Source organism: Pseudophryne corroboree, chromosome 8 (genome assembly GCF_028390025.1).
Source record: "Pseudophryne corroboree isolate aPseCor3 chromosome 8, aPseCor3.hap2, whole genome shotgun sequence".
Lineage (NCBI taxonomy): Eukaryota > Metazoa > Chordata > Amphibia > Anura > Myobatrachidae > Pseudophryne > Pseudophryne corroboree.
The window spans coordinates 314,549,519-314,564,598 of record NC_086451.1 but is presented as its reverse complement, the minus strand read 5'-3'; the positions used below and the strand labels follow the sequence as shown (position 1 = coordinate 314,564,598).

Sequence of the window (15,080 nt, the reverse complement as noted above, 5' to 3'; positions counted from 1 at the left end):
GGCTGTGTTTAGGTTGTTGTGTATAACTATACACTATTGGTGCTAGAAAAATGTAGAACTGTCTTTGGATGAAAAGCCATTTTTAATTTATCATTATAACGTGTGTTATCTAGGAGTACAGTAAGCATATATTGTTGCACTTATACTACTTTAAATAAAGAATAGAGAAGCAATATTGTTACATTAAGGTCAGTAAAATAGTTGTGTCTGGAAATGCCCTGTCTTCAAAATTACTGTTACTGTAATTTAAATTTTAAGCTGCAACATAAAACTGGAAATGGTACAAGTTTACGGAGCTAGGTACAGACATTTTATTTGATCTTCAATGGATTGAAAACCGTAATTGTTTATTTTCAGATTAATCCTTTGTTAACTGGTTTTACAGTAAACAAATACTTAAATGTATACAGTACATTTTATATTTTTTGTTATTTGTGCATCAATTTAGTGACTGTTAAATCATCAAATTGTGTGCTAACTTATCAAACTTATTGTAACCTTTGTGCTGTTTAGGATGATATATACTGGACAATGTTATAAAATGTATTGATTATTTTCTCCAACAAAAATGAAAAATATACATCCCACTGTCAATTCTGAGGATATTAGAAAGTATAGTTTTCTTACACGTCATTACCTTTAATTCTTATAAATAATGGATATTGAAGTGATGATGGCACCATTCTCTGTTATTATAGTATATTTTCACAGTGTATATTTTAAATATACTAATTTATGTACTGCTAGTAGCATGTTACGGCACTTTCTAATTTAGTATATTTACTAACAATCTGAGAATGAAATGTTCTAAATCTCTAGATAAATAATCACTATGGGCATTTTAGTGAAACTGTAGCTTGTAAAATAAACATTAAAATGCCTCTACATTTAAGGGTCTTGCCAATGAACCAATGTCTCCTTTTTTTTCAACCAAGGGGCGTTGTATCATCTGCCTTTAACATTTTTTCTTAGAATCTTTCTTCTGAGACTTATGGTAACAGCGGCAGTCTAAACAAATCTTACCTATCCAATTAGATGAATCCCTCCATTATTTTGCTAAGAAAGCATTAGACATTTTTTCATGAGAATTCAGAATTTGGATGAGCATAAGTAGTTTGTCTTGCCCTTATCTTTAATTACCATATTAGCTTCCTCTATTTCTTAGTAGTCCATTGCCAGTGTTCTTGGCAGTACTGAACTCATCAACATTGCCAGGTGTAATGGAGGATTTACATTGCAGTCTAACTATGGTATCCTGCCCTTTGGACTTCTTGCAGTATTGTTTTAGATAAAATTAGCTGACTGCACCACGGGTCATCTGTTTTGCCTTGCACACTGAATGAATGCATGGATATTACAATCCAATAGTATGCTCATCTAATATTGTTGCTGTTGTGAATTATGTTTTTTACTTCTGAGTTCCAGGTTAGACACTATCACTCTTGAAACAGAAAACTGAGCTGTCAAAATCACTGAAGCTAATGACAAACTAATCCCAATGACCCTCTCTCCTCCAAAGTCACTGAGGTCTCATCAGGGGCGATTTAAGGGAGAGGTTGGTCGGTGTGCAATGGGCCCTGTCACCATTCCTGATCCTGGTTGAGCCATCTTTATGGTGATATGGCATATGCACAAAAGCGAGTGAGACTCTGGTACAGTGGCAGAATCTTGCTAGTTACTATGCAAGTGCCTTCTTTATGAAGACATTGATGAAAATATGGTACTGCTGATAAAGCTAAATATTTATCTTATATAAAACCCTTTATGAGGTCTAAGAACACTGTACGCTATTCACGTATGGAGTACCGTAAGGGTACGCTCGTTGCGTAGCAATCGCTTAGCCGTAGTCGAGACGCTCAAGCGTCACGTTCGCTCACGGCCAAGAGATCACAGGCAGGCACGCTATTGGCTGCCGTCTAACGTAATGATTCGCTATAGCGTAGCGGACGCTCGGGACCACGAGGAGATCACCAGCGGCGCTGACGCTCACAATATTAAACCTTTATATCTAAACCATAAACAATGTAATATGCTGTAAAGCCTTAGTGTAGAGATAGGGTGTAGATGCAACCTAGTGTAACCTTATTAACTTAAAAGCTGTTTGAGCGTCACCGACGCTCTGTGAATACTTAACACTACAAGAAATACACAGATACCTGGGCTTAGGGTCCAACGCCTAATATATATATATATATTATGAATGATATACTTGCAAAAGAATTAACACAATACAAGTCATACACTACAATATAACATAGACTACCTAACCAGATAACTACACAGGAAATACAATACAATACAATTATGTTTTAAGGGAAAATAAGAGAGAAAGAGGAGAAGAGAGAGAAATAGAGAGAAATGGCTCACAATAACAGTAAGAACAATATGATTGCGGAGAAACACTTACGCACAAGGGGAACGATCGCATGCGCCTCTGGACATCCAGCTCCCGATTTTCAGCAATGATAACCGTTGAAGAGTGAGCTGGATGTGATCGGCTTGTCTATTTATGCCCCACACACAAATACAATTCAATGGTTCCTACAATCTCATTGTTCATTGGACACAGGAATTCGGCTTCGCACTATAACAAAAGGTCATAGGTTGATTCATACAGGTGGGCTGTGACGATTTCCAACAGCTCAGGTGGGTGGGATACTGGGTTTCCCGCCGCATGGCTAAGTAAGAGCAAATAATAGTAAATGGACATAAACTTCTTATGTCCATAACTATTCGCACGAGCGATTAATCCGCTCCAAACCAACACCGGAATATTGCTAATTAAATACTCTTCCGATGGGTACTAAACACCACTGTATGACTCCTGTTAGACCCTTCGTACAATACAAAGAGGGATCCCCCTGTCCAGGAACATGCTATATTAACTAAACTTTCAGAATCTATCAAAGGGACCATGATCTACAAAATACATTATATAGTTAAAATATGTAACGATTGAGTCGCACGCTACGATCACATAAACTCTACCGTAAATACGCATACCGTGCGCCTGCGGGTGCCCGCGACTGTGAGTATGCGCACGCACGGGAGAGCGTACACATGCGCAGCGCGGACGTGTATGAGGTGCAAATATGGCAGTGTGTATAGAGATATTTTTCTGACTTTGACAGTCCACCCTTTGGCAGTCAACAATAACTGCCACCTTCTAAAACATTTCAAAAAGAGAAAAATATATGTCAGGGGTTAATACATTTCCATGGTTGGGTAAGGGAGGAGAGTGGAGAAGGTGTGAAGAGGGTATGACCTAGTGAGATAGTAGAAGCATGTGTGTATGAATCCATGTTTGGGGGGTCATGTATCATCGTGCCGTACGTGTTGTACATCAAGCTTCGAGGCATTGCGAAGTATACATTTGAATTCCTTCTTATCCCGTGGTACGGGTCTGTGGATGGGCTGTCAAACTTTACCGAGCTCTTTTCGGCTTTTGGTTGTAACAAAATGGGGGAGCACATTTTAGTTGATGATACATGAATGGGGGAATATGTGATTGCTGATATCTGTGCCTGTATTCCCTATACTATGTGTGTAATTACCTGAAGGTTGTAGAGATGAAGAAAAGACATAATTACGGTAAATGCAGTGGTATTCTATGTCAGGTAAATGAACATTTGTCGGTTGAAGTCTTGTTCGGTGTCTGTTGAATGCAGTCTTCTTTGTGCTTTTGCCCATAAGGTGCGAGCAAAAGCTTTGTCAATGTCCATAGATTTACAAAAGTGTTGGGCTAGCGTAATTTTAAAATTTCTAGGGAAACTGGGGATCTATGGCAAAGTTCATCAAAAATCTGTGTATCAGGTTGTCAAAACTTCTTCTTTAATCCATCTGTTGTCTGTATATCGGCTCATCAAATTCCTTGTCCAAGTGGGTCTTTTTACCTTGGAGGAAACGGAAAAACAGGTGAAAGAAACGGACCGTAGAAATCGCATTTTCATCACATCATTGTTTCTACATTTGGGTCATAAATCAAATCCATTGGAATTACAGTTTCCTCACTCCTCAGACTCATTACCCTAGTACGACGATTGCACTTCATTAAAGCCTGACCGCATCTAAATATCAAACCAATTGATATGACAACACCTAAGATACATAGAAGAAACTTCCCAACATCCATTATGACTCCTTGAGCCCAGTCTCCTAAACCAGAGAACCAATTTCGTGGGTTCAACCATGACACCCAACCAGTCAGCTCATTACCTACAGCAGCGAGAGTGAGATTGTGTCTCCTGCGAAATTCCCACTTCAGTTGGAGAATATCGTCCATCTTTTGGTCTATGACCTCGACCGGGTCCTCGGTGCTATTCGTAATATATGTGCAACATTTCACGCCGTATTGTGTTGCCAGTGTGACACAATATCCGCCTGTTACTGCTGTGAGGTAATTAAGAACCATTCTATGCTGTACCAGTTCTGTTTTATAAGCTTGAAGTTCTCTTCCAGAATACCTAAACGTGTCATCATACATTTCAGTGATATTATCTAACAAATTTGCAAGCGCAGATATGTATTTATAATTCAACACTCCTCTGGCGGTGCGAGTGATGTCTAACGCGATTAGAAACTGAATCCCGGTGGATTCATGGATCATGTCAGAGGCCGGATGCTCTGTTCTTTCTATCAGGTGCCGTTTAACTACGTGCTCGTAATGGGTGTGAGTATAAGGAGTTTGGGCAACACGGTGTATGTCTTTCATTTTGTCATGTGATACAGTCATTACTTCAGGCAGTACTTTTCCAATATAACACAATCCTTCAGAGTTTGGGGCAAGCCACTTATACGCCTTTCTCCCGCATATGAAATATGCATCATCGGAGAGAACATATGGGACGGAGTAGGACATAACCATATTACACACCTTCCATGTGAAATCTCCTAACCCTAATTCTTCCATCTGCTTAGTACACGTATCAGGTTGTACGATATGTGCACAGTATCCTGGTGATACCTCTCCAACTCTCGTAATCCTATTTCCTAAGGTATACCTATATCGGAAAGATTTTCCTCTACTGGCTATGTGGCGTATAAGCTCTGTATCTGTAGGCATTCTATCTGCTCTATGCGAAAAGGTCATGGTTTGGTTACTCCATGATACTTCCCAATTTCCTGGCTTTCGGGGATTGGAGATGTTAAAACATAATAGGGACCTATCCACATGGTATTGGTGGAGCTTCAAACTAGGAGGGCTGGAGATATTAAACCTCCTGTCCACCGGTCTCCCACCACTTAACTCAAGTACCTCCCCTAACGTTAAAGGAAATGGTACTAGCCCTGATTTGCTATGACCTTGAGGTACTTGAGAGCATACCCAACAATCTGTTTTATTTAACACACTACCCACTAAGGAGTGATAGTCACTCAATGGATGCCGGTCCATATGGATATTAAAACTGGATTGGCATTTCTTAATGCACCCATCCTCCACTACGTTGTCACAGAGCCTACAGATACAGTTTTCTTCAGCTAACAATCCTTCACAATTCCTTCTATTGTCAATGCTATCGGATCGTTTTCTGATACTCGCCTTTACTTGTTGGTTAAGTTGTTCTTGGAAAATTACGCCTCCATCTTTATCATCAGAACCCATTCCAGAACCTCTCTCGACCTCCATGGTACTCTCGCCGGAACAGACTGCTCTGGTCAACATCATGGTCAACAGGAAAATCCGGATCACAGTCTCTTGGGGCAAGTCCATCTTGTAGGAGGAAACGGAGAAGAATGAGAAGGGGGAAAAAATAATTTGAGGGAGAGGGGATGGGAAGTTGTAGAAAAACAATAAAAGGGAACAGGGGATCGACAACTGCTTTTGGTCTTGTGATTTTCAATGCTCAGGTGCCGCCTCAATCCTCCTGAAACAGACACTCCAGTGATACAACCTCTACCGTCTGTTCCTTATCACGGGACCTCTCTGGATCAGCAACCTTCTTACAGTGGGACGAATGAACCCAAGTCTCTCTCTCAGCAACCTTCAATGCTGTAGTGCTAGTCAATAAGACCTGGTATGGTCCTTCCCATCTGTCAATAAGGCAACCTGAGCGTAGAAAATTCCGTATCATTACATAATCCCCAGGTTCAATGTCATGACAATTACTATCTGGTAAATCAGGAATCACCAACTTCAGATTATCATTTTGATTCCTTAACTGTTTACTCATGTTAATCAAGTATTTTACAGTCACTTCATTGTTACACTTCAAATCATCCTGAGGGTTAATCATAACATGCGGTTGTCGACCAAACAAGATTTCAAAGGGAGACAGATTAAGAGGGGACCTGGGAGTGGTTCTGATGCTGTACAGTACAATGGGTAAAGCTTCTGGCCATGTCAATCCTGTCTCTGCCATCACTTTACTCAGTTTATTTTTAATAGTGCTGTTCACTCTTTCCACTTTCGCACTTGCCTGTGGACGGTATGGAGTGTGCAGCTTGCTATCAATTCCCATCAACTTACACATTCCTTGAAAGACATTACCTGTAAAATGGGTACCCCTATCGCTCTCAATTATTCTAGGGATACCGTATCTACATACAAATTCCTGCACAATTTTCTTAGCAGTAAACATAGCGGTATTTGTGGCCGCCGGAAATGCTTCGACCCAATTTGAGAAAACATCTATACAAACAAGTACATATTTAAAATTTCGACAAGGGGGTAATTGAATAAAGTCAATCTGTATTACCTGGAAAGGGCCGCCGGCAGGTGGGATATGAGATGGTTCTGTAGGTATTGCCTTTCCGATGTTCTTTCTCAAACAGGTAAGGCATGACATTGCTCTTTTACTCGCATGAGATGAAAATCCTGGGGCACACCAATATGCTCTTACCAACTTGCACATCCCTTCCTTGCCCAGATGAGTCAGCCCGTGAGCTGCCTCAGCTAAACATGGAAGGTATGCTCTGGGGGCCACTGGTTTACCGTGTCCATCCGTCCAGAGTCCTGAGGACTCCTGGCCATATCCTTTTGCCTTCCAGACTGCCTTTTCCTGTGTGGAACACAAATTTTGCATCTCACACAACTTCTGTGTGTTGATGGTATTAAATACCATCAGTTGTGTGGTGTCTGTCTGTCTGGGGGTACCAGCTGCTAACTTAGCAGCTTCGTCTGCTCGGCTGTTACCAAGTGATACTTGGTCTTGGCTATATGTGTGTGCTTTACATTTGATAACAGCCACTCTGTCGGGTTCCTGTATCGCTGTTAGAAGCCTTTTTATGTGAGTTGCATGCGCTATCGGTGTACCAGCTGCCGTCATGAAATTTCTGAGGCGCCATAGGGCTCCGAAATCATGGACTACCCCGAATGCGTATCTAGAGTCGGTGTAGATATTGGCTGATTTGCCCTTAGCCAATTCACATGCTCTGGTTAGGGCGACCAGTTCAGCAACCTGGGCTGAGTGAGGTGGGCCTAGCGGTTCCGCTTCTATGGTGCCTTGGTCATCTACGACTGCGTATCCAGTACACAAGTCTCCCGAGTCTGACTGTCTATGACAACTACCGTCCGTGTAGAACGTAAGTTCTACATCTTCCAGTGGGTTGTCACTGATGTCAGGCCTTGCGGTAAAATTTTGGGTCAAATATTCCATACAATCATGTGTGTCTTCCTTTGTATTAAATCCTCCTTCCCCACCACTCTCATCCTCCACCCTTTGTGCCTGTCCAGGCACACCTGGGAGATATGTTGCAGGATTTAATGCACTGCATCTCCTTATGGTGATGTTTACGGGGGCCATTAGTGCCAATTCCCATCTTGTAAACCGCGCTGATGAGACGTGCCTGGTTTGGGGAGAATTCAGCAAGGCTGACACTGCATGTGGTGTATGAATTGTGAGGTTGTGACCTAGCACTACATCTTCGCTTTTCGTTACTAGCAATGCTATCGCAGCAACGCTTCGCAAGCATGTGGGGAGGGATCGCGCTACCGTGTCTAGCTGAGCGCTGTAATACGCTACTGGCCTGCTGGCATCACCGTGCTTTTGGGTTAGTACGCCTGCCGCGCAACCAGCACTTTCTGTTCCGTACAGCTCAAAGGGTTTCCCATAGTCTGGCATACCTAATGCTGGTGCCTGCGTTAGGCACTGTTTAAGTCTCTCAAATGCCGTCTCAGACTCGTCTGTATGCGAAATCCGATCAGGTTTGTTTGAGGAGACCATCTCCTGCAAAGGTAACGCTAGAATGGAAAATCCTGGGATCCAGTTACGGCAATACCCACACATTCCTAAAAACGTTCTGATCTGTTGCTGGGTTTGTGGCAGAGTCATGTCTCTAATTGCTTGAATTCTATCAGCGGTCAGGTGTCTCAGTCCTTGTGTTAGACAGTGTCCCAAATATTTTACCTTAGTTTGGCATAATTGCAACTTGTCTTTGGAAACCTTGTGTCCTGTGTCTGAAAGATGAAACAGGAGCTGTTTCGTATCCTTCAGGGATGCTTCCAATGAATCAGAACACAGTAGTAGATCATCCACGTACTGTATTAATACTGATCCACTCTCTGGTTGGAAAGACTGTAAACAATCATGCAAAGCCTGGGAAAATATACTTGGACTATCTATGAATCCTTGTGGTAATCGAGTCCATGTGTATTGGACTCCTCTGTATGTAAATGCAAACAAATATTGGCTGTCAGGGTGCAGAGGTACCGAAAAGAAAGCGGAGCAGAGGTCAATAACAGTGAAAAATTTCGCAGTGGGAGGGATTTGCATTAGGATGACAGCTGGATTTGGCACTACGGGGAACTGACTCTCAACTATTTTGTTAATCCCCCTTAGATCCTGCACTAGCCGGTAACCCCTCCCCCCACTCTTTTTCACAGGGAAGATGGGACTATTGGCAGTGCTGGACGTTCTTACCAGAATGCCCTGTTGTAGCAAGCGCTCTATTACTGGGTAAACTCCTAACTCCACCTCTGGCTTCAGAGGGTACTGTGGGATTTTTGGAGCTATCCTACCATCTTTTACTTGTACAACTACCGGAGCTACGTTTGCCATTAATCCAGTGTCCTGTCCATCTTTAGTCCAAAGTGACTCTGGTATCTGAGATGTCATTTCTTCTACTTGGGAGGGAGTCCTATTTGTCATAATGGTATGTGACATTAATTTTGATGGGGAGTCTAACATGTCTCGCACTTCCTGAGCGTGATTCTCAGGTATGTCCAAGAATACACCTTCAGGAGTACAATAAATGACGCACCCCATTTTACACAGTAAGTCTCTTCCCAGGAGATTAGTCGGTGCCGATGCAGCCAGCAAAAAGGAATGCTTGGTATGTAAAGGCCCTATTGTAATCTCGGCTGGTTTGCTAACAGGGTAATGCTGGACTACTCCTGTTACTCCCATGGCTGGAATTGTCCTACCAGTGGTTCTCATGCCCACTGTCGAATTTATCACTGATTTGGCCGCCCCCGTATCTACAAGAAAGTTTAATGATTTACCAGCTACATTAATTGCAACTTCGGGTTCACTTCCAAGGCTTGCAATCAATTTTACTGGCTGCAGATTACAGGTATGGCCACACCCCTATTGGGTATGGTGACCTCCCTGAATCCCGCTGGCAGCAACTTCTTGTGAGGGAGTTAGCTGGGAACTACCAGAGGCGTGCCAGTCTCTGTTCGGGGGGTATCTTTTTGTTTCCCCTGTATGTGGCTCATAACTCCGTCTCTGTGGACCCTGATCCCAATGTCGTGTGTCGTGTCGTTGTCTAGGGGGTTGATAAGATTTTTGTACATTTCTCGATCTACAGTCTCGTGCAAAGTGTCCTTGTTTGTGACAAAAATAACATGTTACCACATTTGACTTACCCACAGGGTTTGGTGATATTAACACAGGCTGTTTTGTGGTCAGGGCCTGTATACTTACTGACATTAACTTATCACCTTGTGACTCCCTGTGTCTGGTGATATTGCGGTCGTGATCAATAGCAGCCTCTCTCAAAGTAGCCACAGACAGACCTCGCCAACATGGTTGTGTGGTCTGTACCCTAGTCTTTAATGACTCTTTTAAACCATCCATCAGTACCGATACTGCTACTTCTCGATGGTTTATGTTTGTTTTAATGTCCTCTATGCCTGTGTATTTTGCCATCTCTGATAATGCTCTGTGAAAATACTCTGCAGCTGTTTCTGACTCCTTTTGTTTAATGGAGAATATCTTGTTCCATTTAACTACCGCTGGGAAATACTCCTTTAACTGTAAGCTTATTCTTTTTACATTATCTTTGTTGTACACATCTGTAAGAGGTACATCCTGATCTAATCCACAGTCAGCTAAAAATTGAGTTGCGTCGACATTGGAGGGTAAACAAGCTCTTAGCAGTACTTGCCAATCTTTATTATTGGGCTCTAAAGTGTTTCCTAGGTCTCTGATGTATTTTTGGCTAGCAACTAAATCTTTTCTAGGGTCAGGGAATTCAGACACTATGGTCCTTAATTCCATTCGGGTAAACGGGCTATACATGGCGATATTCCTAACAGGAGTGACTCCTGAAGTGTCCGTTTTCCCATTTGGCACTACTATTACCTTAACAGGATTAATTCTAACAACATCATTCTGTGTAGATTCTGCAGTTTGTGGTGAAATAGTTTCAGCATAGTGTATGGTGCCGTACTTACCCGTTGATACGACCTCACCTGTCCCTCCGCTAGGGGGCTTTGTTACTAATCTTATGGGTTGGGCCGTGCCTACTGTTGTTTCTGATATGGTGGCTGCTAGAGAGAGCGCTGATATTGTTGCCGATTCGTCCTCTTGATCACACTCCTGGGGAAAGTTCAAAACAGGGTACAACTTGCACGGGTTAATACTTGCATTGGTTAATTGGTTAACATTATCTTTAACATTTACACAGTTGCTAAGTGTTTGTTTGTTTGTTTGTTACACCTTAGTGCGTCATTCTCCGCAACCAATTTCTCTCCTGATATGTATGGTGGCGGTGGGGCCGTGGCTATCAGTTTCCTGATAGAGCCAGATCCCGCCGCCTGAGCCAATCCTCTCTGTATGTCACCCTCCTGTTGCCACAACTGCAAATAATCATAATGCTTGATTCGTCTCTTTGCTGATTTAATGAGACATATCCTTCTCCTTAAATTCGTTAACACTTCTGTGCTGAAGCTACCTACTCTTGGGAATTTCTCCCCGTCATGTACTGTCATTCTCTCCCATTCATCACATAAAGCTTCTGTGTGACTTCCGTACTTTTCACACATTACGTACCTTGCCGACCCGACTGGTCGGTTTATAGAATCAACCCGAACCGAGGTTGATCGCCCCCTTCCTGAACAACTGGCCCCCATAATTTGCAGGTGTTACGGAACCTTACAAAAAAACCAAGATATTCACGATAGGTTGACGGTGAAGTTTACCGAGCACCTCACTCACTCGCCCACGCCGACCAATACGACCTGATCACACTGATATAGTGCTGGCGTACTCGACCCAGGGCCCCTATTAACCTTTGTTTACTGGAACATGTGAGTGTGATCCGCAGAGCATTAACCCTTTCCAGTAAAGGTGTGGTTGTCAGATAGTTCCTGAGTGACCAGCGAACTTCCCTTTTTGAAAAAATAAAAAATTACACAAATCACGTTAGAATGTACAAATAGCGTTTATGACCTTCGTACACAAATAGTACCGGTCAGGTTTACTAATGCACACAATTACGTGCGGTACAATCGTTCAGCACATAAGCAACTAATCTTATGTACGGAGCGACCAGCGGAATCGAAAATTGCGGCTGCGAATTCCTTCAGCAAGAGCTTGTATGGCCTATATGGGTGTTGCACCAACCCTTTTTTTTTGGTGTTGTGCCTGTGGACTCTATAGCGGACTTCCTTGTCTGCTGTACCTAGACCTCCTGGTCTGTTATGACCTCCTGGTCTGCTACAGTATGACCTCCTGGTCTGCTATACTCTAATGCTCAAATTTTATGTTTAACCAAGGATGCCTCCCTAGCCACCGTGCATGTCACTTACACGTATGTACCTCACGAGAACTCGATGATTTCTTTTGGTTCAATCCTCAAAATTGTAAAAACAAACACTCACTCACCACATATACACTTTTGTTTCTATTTCTATTTCTGCGCAGAAATTTCTCTTTAGACCAGATGTGTTACAAATTAGGAGAAGGATCTATTAATTTAAATTTCGAATTTAAAATAGATTTGCGCTACTTATCGCCTGTTGCGCTATTTATCGCTTGTTGCGCTATTTAAAAATCAACACTATCGTGTGACTTGAGTTACGTGGGCGTACCCAGACGCTCCGTTGCGTAATTTACGCTGCGTGCGTCGGCCCTTTGCGTACGCGAGTCTCTCCCTTTGTTAGAGACACGTGTACACCAGTCTTTGTCCACCGTAACACAACTAACACGTTTATCAATGTAGATGATCCTCGATCATCTACCGCACACCACACCAATCTCTCCTTTTACCTTTAGGTAGAGCTGTGTGTATTTCTATACCTTAACTGTATTACCTTTACTTTTTAACTATGAAATAGCGGCAAATCTCTCTTAGTACGTTTATCAATTATACAATGGCAAACAGGAGAGTGATATATGAAAATACACGAATGAAAAGAAATGCAGATATGCGTGCGTGTGTACGCAAGACAGAAATAAACAGTTTTAAAAAGACACTATCGTTTTGTTCTTACCTCCGGTCCCGGATTCCTTCAGCACCCTTTACTAAGTGAAGCAGACGCTTATCCAAACAGCACTACGAGGAATATGACCTCCCGCCCTTTGCTGCTGGATAATGTCTGCTGAAATTACCTAGTGCAGATATGTGAAGGACGGGCGAGCCGCCAATTGATAAAGCTAAATATTTATCTTATATAAAACCCTTTATGAGGTCTAAGAACACTGTACGCTATTCACGTATGGAGTACCGTAAGGGTACGCTCGTTGCGTAGCAATCGCTTAGCCGTAGTCGAGACGCTCAAGCGTCACGTTCGCTCACGGCCAAGAGATCACAGGCAGGCACGCTATTGGCTGCCGTCTAACGTAATGATTCGCTATAGCGTAGCGGACGCTCGGGACCACGAGGAGATCACCAGCGGCGCTGACGCTCACAATGTTAAACCTTTATATCTAAACCATAAACAATGTAATATGCTGTAAAGCCTTAGTGTAGAGATAGGGTGTAGATGCAACCTAGTGTAACCTTATTAACTTAAAAGCTGTTTGAGCGTCACCGACGCTCTGTGAATACTTAACACTACAAGAAATACACAGATACCTGGGCTTAGGGTCCAACGCCTAATATATATATATATTATGAATGATATACTTGCAAAAGAATTAACACAATACAAGTCATACACTACAATATAACATAGACTACCTAACCAGATAACTACACAGGAAATACAATACAATACAATTATGTTTTAAGGGAAAATAAGAGAGAAAGAGGAGAAGAGAGAGAAATAGAGAGAAATGGCTCACAATAACAGTAAGAACAATATGATTGCGGAGAAACACTTACGCACAAGGGGAACGATCGCATGCGCCTCTGGACATCCAGCTCCCGATTTTCAGCAATGATAACCGTTGAAGAGTGAGCTGGATGTGATCGGCTTGTCTATTTATGCCCCACACACAATACAATTCAATGGTTCCTACAATCTCATTGTTCATTGGACACAGGAATTCGGCTTCGTACTATAACAAAAGGTCATAGGTTGATTCATACAGGTGGGCTGTGACGATTTCCAACAGCTCAGGTGGGTGGGATACTGGGTTTCCCGCCGCATGGCTAAGTAAGAGCAAATAATAGTAAATGGACATAAACTTCTTATGTCCATAACTATTCGCACGAGCGATTAATCCGCTCCAAACCAACACCGGAATATTGCTAATTAAATACTCTTCCGATGGGTACTAAACACCACTGTATGACTCCTGTTAGACCCTTCGTACAATACAAAGAGGGATCCCCCTGTCCAGGAACATGCTATATTAACTAAACTTTCAGAATCTATCAAAGGGACCATGATCTACAAAATACATTATATAGTTAAAATATGTAACGATTGAGTCGCACGCTACGATCACATAAACTCTACCGTAAATACGCATACCGTGCGCCTGCGGGTGTCCGCGACTGTGAGTATGCGCACACACGGGAGAGCGTACGCATGCGCAGCGCGGACGTGTATGAGGTGCAAATATGGCAGTGTGTATAGAGATATTTTTCTGACTTTGACACTGCCAAACACAATATATAGGACAGATGCCACATAGACAGAGTAGCGTATCAGTCCTAGATGAAGGGTGTGTGGCACAGGGCCCTTTTGGACCTATGGATCAGTGAGCAATGCACATTCTGCACCCATTATTTATACACCATTGTGTCTCATAATGCAGCTACTGTGTGCTAGCTACTGTTATAGATAACCTTCGTAGTCTAGCATTTTATACATGGTCCTTACATGTTATTTGCTTAAATAACACATAGGGCCAGGTTGGATCGCAATACACAATCCAAGAGCAAAATCTGCTAAACGATGCGGGAGCATGCGCAGGGCCCATCTTAGGTGGAGACGGAGCATTGCAGTGGTGGAGGCGGGAAAACAGTGGTGGCGTCATCCAAAAGGGGGTCATGGTTTTTCCGTGACTGCGGCGACTGCGTGTCGTCACATGCAGCTGCCGTGATCAGAAAGATGGCGGCGTGCCTCCTGCAGGCACAGCCAAGCTGCGCTGGCAGGTGGCAACCCTACTTTCTGCAATCATGCTGAAATTGTGGTGTGACGGGTCGGCGGGTTGCATGCGATCAAAAGTATTGTAAATTCTGCTGTTCAGAAAAATTTGCAATCCTTACTGAATTAGTCCCATAATCCATTATATGGATAGTGGTTGCTTTCCTCGTTACATTTTTATTGCATTTTCAATAACAAATCAAGGGTGGGGGGTTGCATAAAAAATAAGGGAAGGTACTGTAAGTCCAAACAAATACCAGTAGGTATGGAGACACAAACAATATGAATGAGTTGAAAAAAATTTGATCCAATATATACACATTCTGCACAGGATGCAAAATAACTTAGCATATGGGGGGTCATTCTGACCCGTTCGCTC

The 15,080-nt window shown here is 42.7% G+C and overlaps 1 protein-coding gene across 6 annotated transcripts in view; it reads left to right on the top strand.

Moving 5' to 3' along the window:
- The window catches only part of AFF2 (ALF transcription elongation factor 2), a 741,379-nt gene that overhangs the window by 641,752 nt on the left and 84,547 nt on the right, over positions 1 to 15,080 (top strand). The gene's annotated exons all lie outside the window — the stretch shown is intronic.